This window comes from Rhinolophus hipposideros (genome assembly GCF_964194185.1).
Source record: "Rhinolophus hipposideros genome assembly, chromosome: 4".
NCBI classification, from domain to species: Eukaryota; Metazoa; Chordata; class Mammalia; order Chiroptera; family Rhinolophidae; genus Rhinolophus; species Rhinolophus hipposideros.
Window position 1 is genome coordinate 89778437 of NC_138050.1, and position 23361 is coordinate 89801797.

Genomic DNA, 23361 nt, shown 5'->3' on the forward strand with positions numbered 1-23361 from the left:
GATTTATTGAGTAGGCAATAGAAAATTCAATTCAGTCCAAAGTGTTTTAATGGGTAGTGCTTGTTTGCTTTTTTCATTTTTCTTTCCAGAGGCAATCATTTCACAAGGACAATCTCAAAATTTGAAGACATTTTGCTTTCTGAATATATTGAATTATCTTTTTTTCTTTGTTTAGTTTGTACACATATACATATAAAAAGAAGAGTATGATAGAGTAACTACACTTGCTTACTTATTATTCACACATCATCATCACACCACTGGGGAAACTTGCTTCATTCAAAACTGAAGTTTTAGAATGCATCTGCCAACAGAAGAATCTGTTGTTTTGCAGTTTGTGTCACCTTTGCTTAAAAACCTTGCTTGTACCAGGGTTCTAATTTCATTGATTTGTTTCAATACTTTCAACTGCAGGTATGAGTGACCAGTTTTATCAAAATCATTTTCTTTATATTCAGTCAGAGACAGAGAGTAAAAACTATACATACGTATCATACAAAATTTCTTTCCCCAATGATTAGGAAAACGGAACATAAAATTGTTATTTTACAATGCTTCTCTCTTGTTAGACAATTTTAGGACATTCTCCGCTGAATTCTTTTTAAAATGTGTGACTATTTTGTGGTGTTTCATTTAAAGTGGGCTCTGAATCACTAGGCTTATTTTAGGAATAATCATCAAAATTTGTCATATAAATAATTATCAGGTGCAGTAAAACATATATTTAGAGCATACAGAATATAATCATTTGAAGAAAAGAACATCTTTTAGTTGACTTTATGAACTCATTACAACTAGGAAATCTCCAGGGTATCAGGATGTTCAGGGATAAAAATGTAATATTCACTGCATTGCCTAAGGCTTTTCCTAATTTTTGGTCAAGTAACTTAAAAGTCATGATTCAGTACAAACTAAAATTACTTACTTAAACCAAATTATAAAGTTATGGATTTAGAATTTCCTCATTAACTATACATTTATTGTATTATTTAAACATTTGAGATGATTGTACTTTCCTATATATAATCACTACCTATTAGAATAATGAACATACTTTTCTAAATATATTTATAAGAATCTGTGGATTATGTAAGTTTAAAATTTTAAACTATATTTGCTCAACACAAACACACACACACAAATACATACACAATCAGAGGAATATATATATATATATATATATATATATATATATATATTATATATACATATATATGTATATTTTTAATATAATAATCATTCTCCAAACTACTTCAACCAGGTCATCAAAAAGATATTTTTAAAAAACGAAACCAGGTCTGACCTCTGGGGAATATTGCTCATACAAGCTAATTCCAGATCTGTCATCACCATCTGTTTAATATTATCCTCCAATCAGTTGGGGGTTACTAAGATATAAATTTACCTAATATTTTTATCTTCTTAATTCTCCAGAATTTTCTGGTGATGCAATCAATACCCTTCTTGAGGCTCATACAAGTTTGAATAATTACTACCTGTAATTTTATCTTTCATTTAAAATTTTAATCTAATTTCTTCTTCACAGAGACTGTTTATTATTACACAGAAATTCTTGCCACTGAATTTGATTACAAATTAATAAAATGAAGTAATATTTTTATTTTTCAAAAGCTGTTAGTTGTCCCCTTTTTTCCCTTTGAGTTTTCTTTCGTTAATACTTTCTTTAGTTCTTAAATTAGTTTACAAAATATCTCACCTATAGCTATCTTCAATATTTTAAGGTACACATTATAAAGTTATTTATATTTAAATAAATATTTAAAATCTTACATGTCTGGAGATTCATCTTTCAAACTCTATCATGAATACTACCTGTTATGAAAGTCCTAGCATTTTTACTCCTCCTGCCCCCTGTATAAAGCTGTATAGGAGGTCTGACAAGTTCTGGAACTTGTTGCAACCATGTTGCAACCTTGGTTTGATATCAGATGGATTATTTATTAGGAATGTGTAACGACTGAATAAACAGTTAATCAAGTTTACTATTTGGAAGTGCTGAAAAGGCTGCTTGAAAAAGTTAGATGACCTGAGATTTTTGCCTGCAGTTCATGGGTTTTGCATCACGACAATGCATCAGCTCACTGGGCACTGTCTGTGAGGGAGTTTTTAGCCAGTAAACAAATAACTGTATTGGAACACCCTCCATACTAATCCAATCTGGCCTCCAATTACTTCTTTCTTTATCCAAATTTCTTTACCCCCCAAAAATTTGTTTTAGCTAGTAAACAAAAAACTGTATTGGAACACCCTCCATACTAACCCAATCTGGCCTCCAATTACTTCTTTCTTTACCCAAAGATAAATGCAATATTGAACCGAAACCTTTTGATGACATTCAGGATATCAATGGTAATACGACTACAGCACTAATGGCCATTCCAGGAAAAGAGTTCCAAAATTGCTGTGAAGGGTGGACTAGGTGCTGTTGTCGGTGCATAGCTTCCAAAGGGAGTACTTTGAAGGTGACTGTAGTGATATTCAGCAATGAAGTATGTAGCACCTTTGCTAGGATGAGTTCATGAACTTACTTGTCCTACCTCATTACTTTTAATTTTCCTGATATTACCTCTATACAAATCTCTGTTTTTTATCTGGCATTCTTTGTGGTGTAGTCTGCATTAAACATTTTGTACATTCATTATAAATGAATATCTCATTAAGAATTGAATACATACAACAATTTTAATACTTTGTTGGCAGTTTTTATGATAAAAGAAGTTTCAAAGTTTTAATTTTGATGAAGTCCACACCTTTGAAAAATAGAAAGTTAGTATTTTAATTATAGCAGTTTTTAAAACTTAATTTGACATGAAAGCTCAGTTAAGATTAATTGTGTCCTAATTGGTCAAACAAAAGTTATAGTAACACATTACTTTTTTTTTAATTTGAAAAACCTGATTACTCATGATATCCTTTTTCTATTAAAACATTTCAGCACTGAAAAATCTTCAGTTGATTATCATAGTAGTATTATGTAATTTATTTCTTAGTGAGAAGATAAATATTTGTAGTTCTGCATGATTATTTAATTATTAAGTAACGTCATCAATTAAGTATTTATGACTTATTTTGTTTCTCATGAGAATTATCAGTACATTTCTGACTACATCTGAATTTCTATAGACTAAATGATGTAAAATTATAACAACTTAGAAAGAAATGAATATAGATGTTAAAGATCATTGGGAATGTTCACAGTGATAGATAATAAAATCTCATAAACAATAATCTTCATGAAAATTGTGCTGTGCTCCAAAAATTAATGTTGATATTTCTGAAATGTAGAGTTGTACTCTAAAACTTTTGAGACTCTGTCCTGTATCAAAATATAAAAATTATTTTGTGTTAATTAAATTTAGGTCTCTAATTTAGATGTAGTGATGATGAAAATTAGAAGCACCGATTTTTTCTTTTTCTGAGAAAATATATTTGAAAACAACCAAATCCTGCAAACAGGATGAAAATACGAATGTAATAACTGTAAAAACAAACAAATAAAATACTAGATTTAAACACTTTTTTATTGAGAAATTATATGTCAAGTACCATTTTAAGTAATAATTAAGTTAATCCTCATAAGTCTATCGTTTTATTCTTATAGTGATTATTCAGATGAGAAATCTGAGTCATACAGAAATTAAATAACTTAAGCAATTAACATCCTCTGAGTTACATCTTTCAAATTACAGAACAATACTTAGCATCAAGGTGACTGTATATGGAAAAAAATATGTTCTCTTAATTTTATCAGTATTTTAAACTTCATTTTTAAGAACATGGCAAACATAAATTTATTTTTAGTGGTGACTCTTTAATAGTGATAGCAAAATTGCAACAGAATCTCACTTAATTATATAATATTGTTTTTAACTCTATATTTCATTTTCATGTGTTATGTCATATAGCAACTTTATTAAATAGGTGTTAATATTTTCCTCTATTCCCAGCTAAACAAACTGAGGCACATTAGTTTAAATCACCTGCCAAATGTCACACACTTAGGGGTAAATTGAGTGCATACATTTCCTTCCCTAAGTAGAATTGTCTGAGATTCAATGTGTCAGTTAAGCAAAATGGTATCATAGAATGGTAGTTATAGTAGATATCTTTCATTTGGATTGTTCATGATGACCCCTTTATTTCTGAGAAAGAATATTATAACTCATTTTCCTGAGATCTGTCCCTTTCCTGATTCCAGGTATGTGGTGATAATTGGGAAATTCAAGTTATTATCCTCTCTTTTTGTCTAGTCAGAGAGAATGGTCTAGTGGTTGGCATTGGTTCCTAAATTGGCTAATCAATGTGATACTTTCTCCTAGGCAGAGTTGACTACTCCAATAGGCATGTTCCCCAAATAGAGATAATTAGATTTTTTCCAGATTTTTCCTCAAAATTGGAACTGAAAAAAGAAAAGACACATTTTTAAATGTGAAAATTGAGAAATGTTGACTACCAAATCACCTTTCACGTACAGAGGGATGGTCAGCAAGAGGAGATGTTGGAACACACATGCAGAATGAAGGAAAAACAAGAAATGGCGGGGAAGTCCTGACCTCACTTTCATATTTGAAACATTTCGTATTTCTGAGGCCTGGATACATTATAGATGTTTCCATAGGTATCTGTGATGTTCAAACATTTTCCCTTTTGATTGTGATTGTGAAAGATGTGTACTACTTACACATCTTTTTGCTGTAAATAAAGGATTGCAATAAACGCAATGATCATTTTCTAAGTGTCTGAATCCCAGGAGTGTCATAGGGTGGCCGTAGGTTTATGCAACTGGTAATCTCCATCTGTTCACAAAACACCTGTAATATCAAAGAATTAATACTATTGATTAATATAGATCATTGATGTTTTCTTAATATCCTAGATCGTGTGCTTTAGAAAATATATTTTAATTAATCTGCAACTGTCAATATAAGTGCTGCTTGCTATGAAAAGTCTACTTTAAGACAAATCCCTAAGATTCAAAACTCGTATACTACTGACAGCTTCAAGTCCCCCATACATAGAATTTCTAAATCTCCTTTTGCCAAATAATATTAACCAGAAATGGGAATCTGAAAAAGCAAGTGGTGATTATTACCTGAACTCACTCAGGCGTGAATGTTCACTGGATGAAAAGGTATCTCCTATCTGTTTGTGGCAGAAAAGAAGTTGAAGATTTACTCACATTGGAAACAGACTTAGCACATAACTCACAAAATAACTTTCAAGTGTAACAATAAAAAAAAATAAAAACACAGAAACACAAAACTGATAATTTATTTCTGGCAGTGCTAAAGGGAGAGAAATTAACCTGAGCTCAAAATGAAATACATTTAAAAATACCTGTTTTCTTTTTACGTTGAAATATAACTGACATAAGACATACTATTGATTTCAGGAGTGCAAATCATAATTCAATATTTGTATATATTGTGAACTTATCACCACAATAAGTTAACATCCATTACCATACACAATTACGAATTATTTTGGTTATCAGAACTTTCAATATAAAACTTTCAAATATATATTACGTTATTATAAACTATAGTCACCACACTGTAAATTACATCCTCTTGATTTCTTCATTTTATAACTGGAAGTGTGTAAATTTGTACAATTTGACCACCTTCACTCATTTCACCCACTCTTCAACTATGGTAACCACCAATCTGTACTCTCTCCGTATCAATGAGCTAGCTCACTCTCTTTCTTTTCTTTCTTTTTTCTTTTTTTCTTCAGATTCCACATATAAGTGAGATCATATGGTGTTTATCTGGAAAAAAAAATGCTTTGTGGAAGGGGAGGAACCCCATTTACACCTGGGCATCCAGAGGAAAAATGGCACAGATATGCAGAGGATATGGTGAGTGCAGAGTGTGTATGGGAGACTTGGAGGGAAGAATTTTTTCTTCAAGCAATGACTAAATCTGGCTTTATTGTGTTCAAGGCTCTTGCAGACCAAAAATGGGGCAGTATTGTTCTAGAAAATGGAGGGAAACTGAAGCAAGACTACATGAACAAGAAGGGCAACCGCTTGAAGTTAGATACGATCCTATGGAAAACTTTCAGGCAAAGAAAGTTCTTGTGTTGACTAGTCAGAGAAATCAATCAATGTGCAAAGCCTACGGTTTGTTTATGTCTTACGTCATCCCAGAAATAATTTGAGATAAAATACTTAAAGCTGATAGTGCTGCTCAGGAACTGGTACCTGAATATTCCTGTCAGGATTTCTCAGCTCAATAATAAATCCTTATATCACCTAAAATAATTCAGTGACATGTATTTCTCTTTCTTATGTTCCTTATTGAAAATGACACTACATAAAGGGAAAGTTATCGTTCAGTTTAGCAATGAAGCAAACATCTAAATGATGAGATTTAGGAGTAATAAGAAATGCTCACTTTCAAAATATATCTCCCAGTTGACCTGACATTAAATACCAAATTTTAAAAAATGTTAGAATTTCACTCCGTTGATTTGTGTTAATGTAGCATTCAGATTTTCTCTGTGTATAAAATAGATAAGCTGGCAATTTTAGCATATTATACTTTTTTCACCAGGTATTAGTATTACATATTCTTGCCCAATAATAGGTTTCTGAGAGATTGAGAGATGTGCATATCTAAGGAAAGAACAAATCTGGGAAGTGGTAGAAGATGTGCAGTACTGAAATAGAAAACAAAGAAAACTATTTCTTTAGGAAATTATTTTCCTCTCTCGGCTTGTCAGCCACTATTCTTTTCTTTATCCTCCTTTCTTTCTACACGCTCCCTTATGCCAATTTCTTGGCTTCAACTATTACTCACAATACGAACAGTTCCCACAACTTCATCTTCTTTTTTGGCTACTCTGTTCTGTAGCCTTTCATCCATGATTGCTTCCTAGATAATTATACTATTGACACATTATTTTTTTTCTCTCTTTGAATATATCAGTTTCCTCTCAAACCTACACATTTTTTATAGATCATAACACCTGAAATATTTATATTTCATACCTATTTGGTATAACAATATTACCATATATTACTACAAATGCTGCTTTCTTTCTCTATGAACCTGGAAGAAACAGCCAGAACCCCTGGCAGGGTATTTCACTATGAGTGATGTGACCTAAGTTTAAATCTCTTTGATGCCATGGGTAAGCACCATGAAGTTGTAAATTTCTAAATGACTAATACTATGCCATACACGAAGTGAGAAAAAAAAAGTTGATTCAAAGAAAAAGTTAGGTGAATGATTTAACTTTCCTTTCCTTTGTTATTACTATTTTTTTTTTCATGGTGTAATAATCCTTACTTACCTAACATGTTGGCAAGTAACGAAATATACACCAATAGGCAACACCACTCCACATTCATCAAACTGACAATATTTTTAAGATAACAATAGTAGGGTAGCAGGGACAAGTGCAATTAGGAAGCAATATGGACTCTGACATACTGTTGGTAAATGGATATAATCATTTTGGGAAACGGTTAACAATATCTAGTGAGTTTACAACACAGTGAACTCACCCCCGTGAAACTCTCAAATTCCATATTGGTTGTATTAGTCAGGGTTCTCTAGGGAAACAGAGCCATCAGATGGAACGAGAAAGAGATTTTTTTTTAACAAAATGGCTTATGTGATTGTAAGGGCTGGCAAGTCTGAAATCCACAGGGTGAGCCAGCAGGCTGGAAATTCAGTAAGAGTTGATGTTGCAATCTTGTCTCCAAAATCTGCAGGACAGGCTAGTCTGCTGGAATCTCAGGCAGGTTTTCTATGTTTCTATGTTGCAGTCTTGAGACAAATAGCTTCTTCAAGAAATCTGTCTTTGTTCTTAAGACCTTCAACTGATTGTATAAGGCCCACTTACATGATAAGTAATCTGGTTTACTTAAAGTCAACTGTAAGCAAATACCTTCATAGCACCATCTAGACTAGTGTTTGACCTAAAAATTGGGCACCATAGCCTAGCTAAATTGACAAACAAAATTAACTATCACAACCTATAGTATTAAAAAGTTAGATATTTCATTTAAAAATTAACTTACTGAATTACTATAGTTTTGGGTTTTGATACTTAGCCAAAACATGAGACATCAGATATAATAAGCCTAATAGAATGTTCCTATTAATTAAAGTTAAATTATAATTTCAAATACTAAATAAAACATAAGGCTTAAAAGATTACGAAATTAAGGTAGTTTCCAGTATAATATAATTTAAACTGCATTTGTTTTATACCTATTGGAAACTTGTTTGGAGATTGTTTAACAGATATTTATTTAGCTCTAAAGATAACTATCTATCCTGTTTCCCTGAAAATAAGACCTAGCAGGACAATCAGCTCTAATGCGTCTTTTGGACCAAAAATTAATATAAGACCGGTGCTATGTTATATTACTTCACGTTACATTACGTTACCTTATGTTATGTTATGTTACGCTAAAGACCCAGTCTTATAGTAAAATAAGACCGGGGGTCTTATATTAATTCTTGCTTCAAAAGATGCATTAGAGCTGATTGCCTGGTGGGGTCTTATTTTCGGCGAAACACAGTACTGCTAGCATTTCCCTAAATGTACAGTTATTTTAACTACAGTCTACTGTCACCGTTATCAATTGGATTCTCTTTATGTTGCTTGAAAAACAGCAAAAACAGTCCTGTAGATGTAAATGATACTCTTGATGAGAACTGACATATGCTGATTACAGTGTGATAATATTAATGTTCTGGCCAAATTCACAAAGAGTAATTCTTTGGACCTACCAAACAATTTAAACTAAATGTCAATTATTTTTTTCCTCTAAATTTATCTTGTGTGTCTCATCCGTGAAATCGGAGGATATTTCAAATACAAGGTCAAAACAGCCCCAGCACTAATATTGATCTAAAATGTGTTGATATTTAATTAACAAAATGAATCTGGGGGGAATATAGCAGAGCCACTATTGAGAACAGAAAGAAATATGCACATATGGACAGACTTTTGTAAGTTAATTTTAATGAAAATAATTGATAAATATCCATGCTTTTGGACGCTAAGGACAAATTCTGGCTTTGCTTCAACACAAGTTCACTAGTTACAATTCTACTTTCACAGTTTAGGAAACAAAACTAATATTATTGCAGTATAGTTAATGATTGCCCTTCTATTTAGTTTTCATACACAAATAGCTAGCACAAGACTGCACTTTTAAAAAATAATAATTTATATATTCTAAATAATTTATATCCTTCAGCAACACTCATCCCATGTGAGAGTAAGCCCTGATATAAAATAATTTGATTGCATATTGGTGGAGATAGTTTTACAATAGTCATGATTCACTGTTTCCTAGTAAATGCAGAAATAGCTCTGAGGTTAATCTTCCATATCAAAATAAAATGAGCAGCCACCTGCTCTAATGGCTTCTCACTGCTCAGAATGGGCTGACGAGCCAGAAGAGCAGCTGGAGAAGAAAATGCCTTATGATGCCAGTGGTTTGTTTACCTAATTCTACTTCAACTCATTTTACTTTATTTTTCAAATTGTATTTATGGTTTCTTTTTCTGTTTATAAAAGTAATATATTTTCATTGAGAACATGCAAACTGTATTTTTTTAAGTCATTCTCAAGTGAAATGGGATTTATCTAGATTCTATATTTGTCAGTAGCTTCAATGAGTCTTTCTACATGATATTTGAACTTCCTTTGGAAACATTACATAATTTAGAAAAGATGCAATATCTGGGGCTACCTTTCTTGATTCCATATCTGGATTTCATTTATTAGCAGCACTTTGAAATAATGGAATCCATGAAAAATTAAAACTCGTGATATAAACTGTTACCATGAACCATCCTGTCCTCATGTAATGGGCTAGATTCCTTACAAAATTCTATAAGATTTAGTTTTTGGAATTTTAGTGGATTTTGTCTTTTTCACCATTTTTGGTAGAAACTTTAGTCGGTGGTGGCCAGATACTTTTTAGAAAAAAGACATTGTGAATTTTCCGTTATATCAAAATATGTAGAAAATAAAAATGTAACACACAAAAGCAAAACCATAGAATATTCTGTTTATGTGTGTAGGAGGGTGGGTGGTGAGTGGACATGGACAGAAACACTAGTGTTAGAAATCTGATTCCCTTATTATTCAACACTTGTGTTTCTTTAATATCTCCTTATGATAGCAGCAAGTGAAAGTTTTCTAAGGAACATTGCTCTGTGAAAAACAGTATGAAATAGTAAACGTATCTTAGATAAATTAGCACAAAAATTATTCAATGTTTATCAAAAGATGAAACTTACCATGCTAGTCCTCTATTCTAATCACCCGAACCATAGAATATGACTATGTCTCTTCCAGCATCAGAGTATAGGACCAGAAGAGTAAAGAAAATCTTTAATAATTAAGGGTTGCATTTCTGAATGCAGAGATTACAGGAAATACAATCAAAATATGCATATCCTACTTACTGCAAGCCTGAGAGGTAGTACAATATAGAAGTAAAACATCTCCAGCTTTGGTGGACATTTTGTTTTTTAATGTCAGCACAGTAACAATTTCTTAGCAATCTGTATTTGATACAGAGATGAACTGATACTTAGTAGTGTGAAAAATCAAGGTGTGAATATTTTTTGAGGGTTAGACATAATATAGATGTACATATCTGACATATTATTTAGTCCAAAGTAGGTGAATAAATAATTTGAGTTATTACTATTTCTTGGTGTATAGCCATATTCTGGGACACAGATTTAAATTTCCCTCTGATACTCAGCTTCTAGATATATTTTAAAATGCTTGCTGGGTGTGACTCCTCAAGTAACATTATCAGTAAAACTTCATGAATTTAATGATTAGAATTTTACTTTCATGACAGAATAAACACTATACATAAAAACAAGTTTATGTCTATTTAAGTGGTCATAGTATTTATCACAATTATGACCACAAAAAAAAATAATTTAAATGCAAACAAACAGAAGAGGGCTTTATGGAAGAATATGGATAGAGGAATAAGTATTTTGATAAACTAAAATTTTATAACCATACATGTGAATGTAGTTTCTATTATACAATTCTCAAATTTCTAAATGTGTGCTAGAAAAGAAGTTATTGCAAAGTCAGAGGTTATGAGAATCAAAATTCACTTATTTGGACTATTTTTGAAAACTTATAATATTTTATTCTATACTAATATAATGATGCTAACAATAAATGATATTTATAAATTTTATATTTTACAATTAAATGGTAAAATTACATTTTTATTTTAGTTATTAGCATTATAAAAGCTTCTGTGGTATGGGAATTATCATGCAGAGTCTCTGATCCCGCTCCCTGCACAAGAACACAGGATATGGTGAGGCCAAAAAGGAACACCAACAGAGTCATGGATAGGGGTTCATACCACTATATTCTCTCTGGCGGCTGGGTTGGAGAAACAGGAAGCAAGAACTACACAATCCGCAATCTGCCGTCACCTTCTCTGCCAACCAACCAAACCCCTAGCATAGCCATGGCAGTTATATTAGTGGCTAATGGCTAACTGGTAAGAGCTGATGGTCAGCTAGTCACAGCTGATGGCCATCTACTACCCAAGGCAGCACCTTTCCACGTGAGGTCGAGAGCCTGGAAACTGCTCTCTGTCCCCACAGGAATCATATTCATTAGAATTTTTTTTCCCCATTTATTTTATTTTATTATATAAGTCAATTTATTGATCAAATGTCTTTCTACATTGACATTTCATTGAAACAAAAATAATTCTTGTGACTATACTATCTTCAAATTTATATATATATATACACACACACACACACACACACATTCAATTGTTTTCTGCTTTGAATAGTCATCTACAACTGAAAGCATGCAGCACTGGCATAGGGCAGATAGAACTTCAGGCTAGTATACAGACCTGCTTCATTTGCACCTGTTGAAATAAATTTCTAAACTGAAAATGGAGCATCTCCTGCCCAGGATGCAACTTCAAGTTTCATGTTCCTGCAAACGCTGGTCATGCCAGAAATGCAATATATCCAATCATCCAATTCCCAAATGCTAAGACAACTCTGGGCTCTATATGTGTTTTCTTGTTACTTCGTCTTTCAATATTCAAAGGTCCTGAGATTTGTGAGATCAGGTATACAACCTCAGCCAATCCCGTCCTATTTCCGGTCGCCGCTCCTCGCGCTATAAAGCCCGCCATTGCCCACAATCCCCCGCGAAGAGTCTCTGTTGCCTGTGAGGTGCTGTGCTGCCCCAAGCCATGGGGTGTCTTCCCTGGTATAAAGGACAGCAACCTCGTTACCAAGCAGGTTTAGTTTTGACATTTGACAGTTGTGGCGCGGGAATGGGCCGGGAAGACAGCTGCTGAAGCTTCCAGAAGGCCCGAGACGCAGGTGCAGGCAGCGCGGAGCCCTTCTGGTCGCCGCCCCTCCGGCGGCTCTCCCGGGTCTCCGGTAAGCTTCTCTCGGGGAGCTCCGCTTGGGTCGCGTTCTGAGCTCCTGGAGTTCGTTTCTCATAATCCTTTCCGTGAAAAATTTGGGTGGGAGAGACTGAATCTTAGTGGGCTGAAACATTTGGGAGCATGGACGACCTCATCTACAAGGTAAGTGCCTTCGGGAGGTGATGACAAGTCTCAGGATCGCTGCACAGGCCAGAAATGCAACTATGGGTTGAATCAGAGAGGATTGTTTTAAAAGGGGAAAGTAATGGGTATTCCTCGGTCTAAAGAATGCAAGATGGCAGCCATTGCGGGACTCACAAAAGCCTTGAGGTAAGTGCAGAGGATAAACTGCTGGGGGATTTGGGGAAACAATTAAGACGAGATGTGGACTGTTTTGATTAATGGCACATCAAAATGTAAGTAAGAACAAATCAGACCATTAAGATACACAAGGGCATCTGCCACTGTAAAGAAATATTTTCGTGAGAGGAATACTAGATCTGTTGTCAGTGGCATCTCAGAAGCTAAAGCTATATAAAATTGGTGGACACCGGTGGTGCACTTAAAGTTGTTTGAGCAAATGCCATCTAATTATCTGACTCCCAATCTAGAAAAAGATAGTCACAGAAAAAGGTTAGATTGACACTAGGCCACCTACGAACCTCAGGAAAATTTCTGTGCAATGAAATATACTGTAAAACTCCACAAAATCCACAACCAAGTGACACACCCTTTTTAGGTATTAATTTGGCTCTGATAGACCCAAGGCTTTATTAAAGAAATGAAATTCACAATTTCAAAAAATGGAGCCAAATCCATTTCTTACTTCTTTGTTTTCACTAGGAATAAAGGATTAAGATTTCTAATAAGTATATGTGATTACAACTACTTAGAAATAGTAATTGTGAAAGCAAATAATTGGATATGAAAGTCAATTATCGATTGTTCCAAAATGAGAAAAAAAAAAAGGGCAAAACCTGAATGGATATAAAAAAGTTATAGAAAGTTTGTGGAAAAAAAATATCTGGTAAGGAATTTTATGTGTGGTCAAGCTGTTGTCAAATTCCTCGGGATAGTCCACCATTGCTTGTGAGGCAGTGTACTCCCAATCGTGGATTGTTTCCCTTGAATACAGGAAATGTAACTCATTACTAAATTGTTATAGTATCGTAATTTGACATACCATAATTGTGTTGTTTCAATAATTTATTCTTTTAGTAAAAGTTCTTACAAGTGTTTAGAGCCACTCTTAATACTTATGAGAAACCTGACAAAAATCTAAATGATTAGATTTAGGAAACAACCATAGACACCATTTCAACAATATTTTGAATCAGTCTGCATTGTTTTTAATAATAATAATCCTTGTATAGCACAATAAACATATGTATTTATACATATCTATTTGTATACTGATATCCACCTCTAAGATGTTTATGTGAACATTAGTTACGTTCTAGGAACATTTCTTGAAATTTATATTATGGGGAGGATACTTGCTATCTAGAAGTCAATAAGCTAATGGACAAACTCTGTTTAATAAATTCTACAGTGTAAAACTACTGTTAGAAGTAATGAGTAAACTGTTACAGAAAAAGGAGATAGTAATTAATTCTGTGTCAAGGAATATCATAGTTTCTCAAAGTTCTGCATTCTACCCGAAAATTGCATTCTACCCGAGTTAGAGGTGGTGATGAGTATGAATAGCATTTCGGGGTTGGGGGGCGGCGAATCTGCATGGCTAAAGGTAAGGTGACAATGAAAGGGTATGTATTCTAGAAATGGTTTATAATTTGCTGTGCCTGGAGTGTGGGCTTAATTGAGATTCAAAGGAGGGGCAATAGTAGAAGATCGATCTAGGAAGGTAGATTGGAGCATATTACTATATGTTCCAATACCAGACTAAGAACTTCAAATGTTCTTTTTCACACCAAGGGGAGCTCTCAGTTTTAGTGGTTCCGTGATTGTGTTTGACAAAGAAATCCTGGCTGAGATACAAAGGACACATTTAAAGTCAAATAAAGGAGTTGCCAGTGTGGACATTTAGAACATTATTGCATTATTTCATAAAAAAAAAAAAAAAAAAAAAAACAAGAAAAAAAAGAAAAAAGAAATGGCTTTGAAAATAAAAGCTATGAGATTGCCATAGGAGTAGATGGGATGTTGTGAAAGATATTTCATAAGCTGTATCAGTGGGGCTTGTGGAAAAAAAATATACTCATGGTGTCTATATAATTATTTAAAATTTTTTCCTATTATTATTTTTTCAGTTACAGTTGACATTCAATATTATTTTTATATTAGTTTCAGGTGTACAGCCTGGTGATTAAAGATTTATATAATTTATGCAATGATTCCCCTGATTAATCTAGTACCCACCTGGCACTAGACGTAGTTGTTGCACATTATTGACTATATTCCTTATGCTGTGCTTTACATCCCTGTGACTATTTTGTAACTACCTATGTACATTTCTTAATCTCTTGACCTTTTTTCACCAGCTTCCCAATGTCCACATATAATTATTATTTTTTCTCTCATGTATACATATTTTCACAAAGGTCAACAATATTTAAATAGTATACTTTGGTACAGTAGGGATTCCGTGGAACTTCAGACATAACCTAAAGGTTGAGAAGGAAACCAAAGCACAAGGGAAGATGAAATTCTCCCCATTATTCCAACTCTGTTTCCCCTAGTGCTGCTACGTACGTATAGTACGTACGTATAGTACGTATGGTACATACATATAATACACATACGTATACATACATACAGAAATGCATACATATATTTACAAAGTGTGCTTCAAGTATAATTATTAAATAGTCCTAATGCAGCTCACTGGGGCAGTCTTTTCATCACTGCTGCTTATTGAGTCGCAATACTTCCAATAAAGAGTTATCATTCTATTATTCAGTTTAAATTTTTCATGTGTTTCATTTTTCCACAGGCACATATAACCATTGTATTTGTCATTCTGTTGCAAATCACTATTGTAGTTAGTGAGAGGAATAGAAAATTCTCAATGATAGAAATATGAAGTTAAGTCCCAGAGTGTTCTTTTCTTTTTTTTTTTTTTTATGATGGAATTTGATCTGATTCTTACAGAATGGGATAAAATAAAAAATCCAGAAAGAGCACAAGGGTATTTCAGGCTGAGAATAGTAGCTATACAATTGTTAATTGTATATGTCACTGTGAATATTTATAAATCATAACTTAAATATAGCAGAATCATATACTTAATATTGTATTTTATCTTTGTGTTTATTATAAATGAAAATAGCAACAATAATAGAAATTTTGGAGATAAACACAACTGAAAAGGAAAGAAATGACACACCAATCCAAAGACTCATAGCTGCTGTTTAACTCTATTGTTCTTCTTTACATAGTTGTGATTATACAAAATGAACCAAGTTAAGTTATACTGAGCTTTTTAACATAACATTATACACTGAAAACTGCAAAATCTATTTCCAGAGTCCCTTTCCAGTATTTTTCTTCAGAACTTATATTTGCATACTAACAATTTGGGTTTTGTGTCTTAACTCTGTTATATCCCTGTTATTGTCTTAAATTATTATACAGGTCTGTTGAAATCCTACTCATCCTTCAAGTCCTGGCTCACGTTTCACATTCTAATCATAGCGTTCTGAAATAGCAACCAATAGGAAACCATATTTCCCTATTCTAAATAACAGGATTATTATGCTTTCCAAAGTGTACTGACTCTAATTTCTAAGCCACTTAGGCACAGTGTCTTGGTCTGACTCTAGAGAAATGTTTTCACCCTGGATATTCTCAATATGTCTCTTCTTTTGTCATTCTTTTAATGTAGTGAAATGAACAGAGTGTAAGATACAGACTGTAAATCTATACATAAAATTATGTACACATTCACACAGAGAAACACATTTGTATACCACATCGTGTCTTAAATATAATATTTAAGAACAAATGATCACAGGTTATGAACTACTTGATAAAACTAAAATTCTTATCTAAAACATTTTCGTTGAAAAGAGCAAATAAGATTCTAGAATAATTTGTTTCCTTAGTTTTATTTTGTTTTAACAACCTACTACTATTAGTGGCATGGCAAACTGAAGCATCATTATTAATATTATTAGTCCTGCCCAGATAATTTGTTAGGGTGAATAATTCTACTATTAGAGTTATAACAACATTTGGGGATTGTGTTTTTTCTTTATTATCATTACTGTTGTTTTCTTTTTTTTAATTAAAATTTATTGGGTTGACAATGGTTAGTAAAATTGCATAGGTTTCAACTCTACAATTCTGTAATACATCATCTATATATCGCATTGTGTGTTCACCACCCAGTCTCAGTTCTTCTTCCATCACCATATATTTGACCCTGTTTACCCCTTTCTACCACAGTCCCCCCTTACCTTCTGGGAACCAGTAAACTATTGTCTGTGTCTATGAGTTTTTGTTTCTTTATTTGGTTGTCTTGTTCCTTTGTCACTTTCAGTTTTATAGCTGTTGTTTTCTATGCTTTTGAGGATGAGGCTTCATAAACTGGAGCTTTTGTGGAATTTAACATTGTATTATTTTATTCACCTGACATGAATTTTGTCAACCCATTATTTGCAGAAAATATTTCGCCCTCCAAAATCATCTTCTTACTTTGAAATGGTACACAACAGGCCTTCAAAAAATTTATTATACTCTACTGCTATTTTTCAAAATCTGTCTTCATTGTTATAAATTTTTCTAAATATATAGTCTTTCCCTGCCTTGTAACAAGTAGAGGATATCTTTTATGATTGCCTTGTTGTTCTTAATGATCTGTAGGGAGAGTTGCTATAAGCAGAAAGTAAGGAATAACGAGTGTATGTGTTAGAGTAAATGTACCACTTAATGGAGTTCACATTCAGGGAATTTTGATAACAAAATATGTTAAAATGATTACATAAAACACTCTTAAAATGTCTGCTCACTTGTTCAGTTGTTTTGTTTTTGATAATAGTTTAAGACCTTTATAGTAAAAAACAAAGGAAAGGTGAATAAACAAAGATAAAAACTCTCTTAGCAGTATAGAATATTGCTCTGCTACATAAGAACTGAGTGAGTGGATATTGCCAGTTTATAACTTTTTTCACATTAAAAGGAATAACTGGATTGAGGCTAAAAATGATAATATAAAAACTTTCCAAGAAAAATAGTTGTTGTCAGGGTTTTATAGCTAAAGGTGCAACATAACTCTTGGAAGATCCATTGTGATCCAAAACAGTTACTGCAAGATGCCATATTAGTTCACATCTTAAAATAAAACTAGACTGGAACAAAACACTTTGAAATTACTTTGGGAACAGGCAAGTTTCCTGATATGAATTGAAGTCAACATTTGAGAGTAATTAGCATAATTAATATATATATTTTAATTATAGGCTATTATATCATCCAAGTGACATAGTAATCACTAATGAAAATTGAAGGTCACAGGAAAAACAGTGAGTAACTGAAAAACACCTTTACTCTGTTTTATTTTTACCTACCGGTAGTAAATGATCAATAATTACTTGGTAAATGATAAAGTTAGCTTTGGGGAATCTTACAAACAGCTGTATCCTTTAGTTCTTTTTGAATATTGATTAGTGATCTAACAATTAATATCCCCAAAGAATAATTCTTGGTTCTGAAAGCACTACTACTACCCCATTTCAGTAAATGACGTGATCATTTTCTCATCCACAAACTCAAGCCAAAAACCAAACCAACTAACCGATCAACAAAAAAGTCACTCTTCAATATTTTCTTTTTCTATGTCTCAATCAATTCTATCATTTTTATCTAAAAATATTCTCCAAAGCCTTCATGTCTCTATCCACTATCACCACCTTTGAAAAGCTCCATAGTTTTTTGTTTTTGTTTTTTTTTCCTGGACCACCTTAATAATCTCTAAAATGGGATCTTTTACTTGTAGTTTTGTCCTCTCTGCTCTCCAGATTGCAAACAATATGACTTAAAACTGATTAAATAATAAATAAATTAGGCCATTCACTCACCTACTTGAAATAGCTGTGTGTTTCCATGTCTTTCAGACACTTGCATGATTGACTAGTTCTTGTTAGTCTTACCGCAGGAGTGTCTCTTGAGAAACTTCCTCTGACCATACACTTTAAGACAGGCTACGGATACTTTCTATCATAGTTTCCTAATTAATTTTATGGATAAGCTATAACAATCAGATACCCCCATGTCTGATTGTTATAGCTTCTACATAAAACATTTATTTATTGTCTAATAACCCACTACATAAAGCTCCACAAAGCAAATAATTCTTGTTTCACAACTTTGAAGAATGCATAAAACAGGGAAAAGTGTTAGAAAATGAATATTTAATGAAAAAGTGAGTTTAAAATTTTCATGGTAGAATAGAGGAGGGACAGTAATTATTAAAAATATCTCTAATAGATGTATTTCTCTTTGAAAGCTGGTATAATAGTCTGACTTGGTTTTTGTTTTTTTTTTTGTTTCGTTTTTTTTATATTAGATTATTGATAGCTTTCAAGTCTCACTACTCCTTCTTCCCCTCTTCTCCCAAATCTAAACAAGCTGATAAGAAAGCCTGCCCCTTTCTTCCCTTTGATGTTCTGAGGGGACATATCTGGAATGTTCAAGACATGACAAGCCCCTGCCTTCTTGGGAACTCTCACCCCACTCTCAACCAAATAAAGACTATAAACACTTAGGCTCCTCACCCTCTTAAGTCCCTCCAGTTAATTCTGGACTACCTTAGCCACTGCCCTGCTTTTCTCAGAAAGTCCTACTAGGTGAATAATACATTTTTCATACCTTCTGATGTGTGTCTGGGTTATTAGTGTTGACATCTGTACTATTTATTGAGAGGGTGTCTATACTGTCTCCCAGTGGTGACCACAAGAGTTGGTCTTTCTTTTAATGAGAATCCTAACCTCAAAATCAGAGTGCATCAATAAGACATTTTTCTTTAATTGTTCAGGAAAATGTGAATATTTTAAAACTATTTCTACCTTAATATATTCATAACTTCAGACAATGTTGTTGATTGCTTGTTGGAAATTTTTAAGACAGTTTTTCACTTACGTTGTGCAGTTCTTAGATTAATATCAAATCTGAGTGAGTTAATATTGTATTTGTAATATTAATATAAAGTTATCAAGATATGTATTGCATTTAATTAAAACCATGGTTTTCTAATTGTATTGTATTTAGTTGGTTGTTAGAATTAACATTTTGTGATGAAGTGAATTAGTACTCATTATTAAACTGTGCAATCTAAACATTTGCTAAGAAATTACCAGATGATTATTTCCTACAAACTAAAGCGTGATTAAGAAGATGTTATATGAAAATAATATTTAGGAATTTATCATGATAAGAATGAAAGTTTTTCAAGAGGTGATGTGAAGCTTCTATGTAATCACTTTGCTACAATTGTACCCGATGATTGTGGACTTTTATTATAATAATTTCAACTTCATAATATAACCATAAAATCAGGAATTGGTCACACAATTTTATCTGTGATGACTAAAGGAATTATGGGTATATTTCCAGGGACAAATACACAGACTAACCTTTTAAAAGACTGACATTACTCGAAATTGTATTGGTTAAAGTTCATTAATGAAGTTGATAAAACAGTAGCATATACTTTAGTTCAGATGTTGAGTTATCAAAAATAAAGTATTGTTGCTGAGTCTTAGTTTCCATTCTCTAGGAAGGAATTAGCTTCTTTCTTAGATGGAAGAGAAGTGTACCTAAAGAATCTATATGTGCAGTATTGAGAACATTGTGTAAGGGATGAATCTATTTATTGTGGAATGTGCTTAAGTCGTGTTAAATTACTAAATAATTTAACAAGGATTAAGGCCAGCATTGTTTGGTCTGTGTCCTGTAAACACAGTCTTGACTCCATATATTATATTTTATATGTTATGTACTATAATTACGTGCTAAACTATTTTCTTTATTCCTATTCAGTGCTGTCCCATTAAAAGACGTTATTCATTTTTAATTCATCAGCCATTTATTTAAACAGATATTTGTTAAGAGCTAACTATATAACTATGCAATTGTATTGTTATGCTTACACATTTCTGTGTTGTTAACTTTTCATAGGAAAATGTTTCTTTTCAGTGATTATCTGAGTAAAAATTGTGCATATTCTTTCCAAATCCCCTACTTGCTTTTACTGTACATTAGATTAATGGTTTCAAAATTTTTGCTGGACTGTTGATTTAAAAGTCAACGTGGGCTCGTGTTTAAAATTAGGTTACAGGCTCCACCCCACAGAAATTCAGTAGATGTGGAGTGAATCCCAGGAGTCAACATTTTACTGCCAGCTTTTCTAATGATATATTTAGAATGCAATATTTGACAATCAGAAAGTTGTTTTTCATTATACAATGATCAACAATTAAAACAATATATTTCTCCGTAATTTCAGAAAGTCTCCATGCTGGTCTTCCAGCTAAGCAATGGGATTCTTGTTTTAATAGTCTAGAATCCACATCTTTTATTTTAATTGACATCTCTGGAGTTTTCTAATTTACTTTTTAAATGGATTATTTTATGGGATATCATTTAGAAAGGTTTATTTTTTAAAAAAATGACATGAAAGCTTCATTAATTGTATTTAATACATTCTGACAAAATTCATGTGTTGACTTACTTATTAACACAGTAGACTGTGGGACTATACAGGTAAACAGAATTTATAATTTGTTTAGTCCATTAGAAAAATCACTTCATTAATACTGGTTACGATAGATTTTGTTTACATTCTTTTGATTCTTTTATTCCAGAAGAGATGCTTTAATAGGAACATGAAATCTTGAAAAAGCTATCATCAGAGTCTAACTCTACAATTATTGGTAGATTAGAATTCTGACAAAAACATTTTCTAGAGTAGTTGGCTTCATTTTTCTTACAAAAACAGAAATATGTCTTTCTTATATCTGTCTATCTACCTATATCTATCTATCTATCTATCTATCTATCTATCTATCTATCTATCTATCTGTCTGTCTATCTATCTACATCTATTGATCTAAGAAAAATGTATTTCTATATTGAGTGCCTTTAAATGATGCTAGAATAATTCTTAGATGGAATCCACTAAAGCAAAGAGACAATACACCAGACAGGTTGGAAAATATCTGCATGTATATCATTCAGCTACCCATTGAAATGAAAAATCCTCCTCATGGCAGATGAACAGCCTGGAGGTTGTTAAGTTTGTCATAATGGATAAAGGCTTTTCTAGCATACTGTATTAATTTTTACCAAGCAAAAGCAAAAAGCAGATTAGCTGTTTCACATAAGACCAGAATGCCATATAAGTTTTACAGATTTGAATAATTATATATTCACAGATTGTTTTTGTCCTTTCCTCAATAATATTTTATGTGGTGTATTTAATAAGAGCATAATATTTACCACAGTTTCTTGTAAGCATTGTGAAAAAGGCATAGCACATAGGAAAAGATATCAAGCATCACATGCCAAACAGGGAGACATACTAACTCCTTGTGAGATGTCAAGTGCAAATATTGCTGTAAAAAATACCCAGTTACGAAGCTGCATAGTCCATCCCCTATCCTTATTCTATTCCATAAAGGGAATTGTTCTCCAGAGGCATCTACTGAAAGCGTGTACAAAAGAAATGAGGTTAGTTTTATTAATTTACTTTCTTCACAACTGAATAGCCATAGCTTTATTCTTTCATTCCCCTTGGCACTACTTTGTTCTTTCTTTAATAACAGTAAATGTGAAAAATCAGGATTTGTTTTATTCAGCTTCATTTCACTGGGAGCGCTGTAGGGAGATGAGATTTGAAACTGTTCACTATAATGTATAGTATATCTGGATTCACTTTACTGATGATGCGGTATCACTGAAAATGACTCACTTTGCTATGTGCACTTTATTAGAGCATTAAGTCTTGAACTCCTGACTCCCTTTGAGTGGCACCAGCAATTGCTTAGAAAGAATTGCTGAGATCTGTAAGTGGTGTTCCTTTTTCAATGTTCTGTTGTTAGGGCAAACAGAACTTGTTGGCAAACATAGTTACAGCTAAGAAAAGTAGACCACTTGGGATAAGCTTTCTATCATACATAAATGTATGTTTGCCTGTAGAACCGCTAATTCACGTAATAACAGCAATCCCCAGATGGAACTTTTCAATTTGGAGCACTGTTCCTTCCATATAGGTACTGAGAATAAAATGATTAATAAATTTGTCAAGATATTTACTTATATGACACTTATAGTATAAGAGACTAACAATAAACAAGAAAATGTGATACATATATATGTAAATATACGTGTAGATATGTACATATATACACATACATACATACACATTTGTATATTTATATATAAATTTTACGCTGTTATAAAGGGAAGAAGAAAGCAATAGCTTAAGTGTTGAAACATGCTTTATAATGATGGTTTAGGGGGATAATTTCTTGTGAAATAAAATTGACTGGTTTAGATAAGTCAACCTTTCAGAAAAAAAGGAAAATCTTTTTATATACCAAGAGTGCCAAAAAAATGTATACATATGACTTGTATTCATCTTTTATTATCAGTATATGTTATTACAATTTTAATACAGTTTCTTTCCCTTCTTAAACTGTGTATACATTCTTTTGGCACCATCTACATAAGGTGCAACATCTGTGAAGACCCTGAATTTGGAAAACTGATTATTAACACAGAATTTAAGACTCACAAAATAAGAGATTAATGAGTCATCTATATTTTTATTCACCCATATTTATAAATTATTTCCTAAAGGCTAGGTACTTTGATGGGCATGAAAAATGTATTAAATAAACAATCAAAATCTTATAATCATAGGGCTCCTAGTGGTCAATAGAGTAGAGGTAATAAGAATA